We start from the raw sequence: 2,149 nt of genomic DNA, 5'->3' as shown, positions 1-2,149 counted from the left end.
AGAACTACCCGTTGTAGTAGGGTGACGCCAGAACTACCCGTTGTAGTAGGGTGACGCCAGAACTACCCGTTGTAGTAGGGTGACGCCAGAACTACCCTTTGGAGTAGGGTGACTCTCGAGCTACCCGTTGGAGTAGGGTGACGCTCGAACCACATGTAAGAGAGAGCAGGAGCTTGCATGCTATGTGATAAGGAGAATCCAAGACTGCACGTAGTTGGGTTCTCTTTAGTCTACAAGTGGTTGTAGAAGCCAGGACTGGATGTGTTTGGGTTCTGTTTAGTCTAATAGTGGTTGATAGAAGCCAGGACTGGATGTGGTCGAGTTCTGTTTAGTCTAATAGTGGTTGATAGAAGCCAGAACTGGATGTGTTTGGGTTCTGTTAAGTCTACAAGTGGTTGATAGAAGCCAGGACTGGATGTGTTTGGGTTCTGTTTAGTCTACAAGTGGTTGATAGAAGCCAGGACTGGATGTGGTCGAGTTCTGTTTAGTCTACAAGTGGTTGATAGAAGCCAGGACTAGACGTGGTCAGGTTCTCTTTAGTCTACCAGTGGTTGGTAGAAGTCACATGGCTGGTTGTAGAATAGAGCTAGGATAAAGAGGAAAGGTTTACAAATATATTCCTACATATCAATTAGATTTACCAAAGATATTTATTCCAATCCTTGTTATTGTAATCGTGTTTATACTGGTCAGACAAAATGATCAATTAGAGTAGAGGAACGTGTCGTTGGAAGGAAGTTGAATGATTGGCTTCAACATTAAATTTTCACACAATCAACCACAAAATTAATTTTGATCAATAAAATATTGTGCTGAACCAAAATTCTTCCACCAACACGACCCCAGAGAATAGATAGAAGTATTCAAAAACAAAAATTATGATTTATATGATGAAATGGGATTTTAACTTTTTTTTTCTTAAGTGTTTTTTTCTAATCAGCTTTTGTACTGTACTACTATCAGTGAACTTTGACCATCTCTACCACTTAATGTACAAGATGCTGAGAACAATGTCCATCCTTTGAGAGCAACAAGCTTAGCCTATCAAAAGTAGTTGAGTTTTTATGTTTTGATTATTTATGTTTTATTATGCTAACATGTCGCTACTATTTTTTTTCTAAACAAGATTATACTTGCCAACCACCACAAGGACATACTTCAATCCCGCAAGGATACCACAACGTTCCTACATCTGGATTACCCAAGTATGGAAGTACTGTTTGTGTTCATTCTATAAGTCAGCCTCAGATTCTGGTAATTGGAGGATGTCCAGCTTGCAGGGTAAGAATGTATCTATCTTTTCTGGAGAGGTAATAAATATGTTCTTAAAGATGTATGTGTTGATACAATTAAAATTAATTAATTAATTATCAAGTGGAGTAAGGAGGAAAAGATAAAACATCTTCTGATAAATTAATATCCAGATTATATTAATTATAATTTATTTTGATAAACTGTAATGCTTAAAATTCGTGGAATGCCAGTTTTATATTTGTAAACTAAATGATCTGTTTATAAATTAATGGAACGTATATATGGGAGGGAATATAACCGACTGTGGTTGAAAGATTCTTTGTCAACCAGAAAACATGTATGATCCGAACAAAAGCAAGATGGAAAGTAGTTTGTTTTTTATGTTGGAAAAGGAATTTCATTAGTATAAGTTTTATAAATGTTTAATTTGCTAGCAGCATAAGTTGGTTATGATCGGGCAACCACTGTCTCAAGAAAATGGATCTTTTGGTTCTCGGGACCTGATGGGTTTACCGTTGAATTGTTTTTAAAGTTCTCGGGACCTGATGGGTTTACCGTTGAATTTTTAAAAAGTTCTCAGGACCTGATGGGTTTACCGTGGAATTTTTTAAGTTCTCGGGACCTGATGGGTTTACCGTGGAATTTTTTAAGTTCTCGGGACCTGATGGGTTTACCGTTTAATTTTTTTAAAGTTCTCGGTACCTTATGGGTTTACCGTTTAATTTTTTCTATTTGTTTTCAAAACACCTTGGGTTATTTAGTAATCAAATCAGTGAACAAAGAGGAAAGTTATTAACAACTTATTTAAGTCTATTAATGCACAATAAAATTGATCACACACAAGGCATTCTACATCTGATTTTACTTCCTTTTATTTTGTTTAAGTAACAGCTGT

General features: G+C 36.2%; 1 long non-coding RNA gene across 2 annotated transcripts in view; it reads left to right on the top strand.

The window, feature by feature from the left end:
• LOC106476301 overlaps nt 1–1,306 on the top strand; it is a 7,863-nt gene extending 6,557 nt beyond the window's left edge. For both annotated transcript variants that reach the window (XR_002609124.1, XR_001291883.2), the window contains exon 3: nt 1,127–1,306. This is a non-coding gene — a long non-coding RNA (uncharacterized LOC106476301). The remainder of the gene's footprint in view (nt 1–1,126) is intronic.
• Nucleotides 1,307–2,149: the final 843 nt, after the last annotated feature.

This window comes from Limulus polyphemus, unplaced genomic scaffold (genome assembly GCF_000517525.1).
Source record: "Limulus polyphemus unplaced genomic scaffold, Limulus_polyphemus-2.1.2 Scaffold10229, whole genome shotgun sequence".
NCBI classification, from domain to species: Eukaryota; Metazoa; Arthropoda; class Merostomata; order Xiphosura; family Limulidae; genus Limulus; species Limulus polyphemus.
Note: the sequence above shows the minus strand (reverse complement) of the source record. Positions and strands in the feature narration are given on the sequence as shown.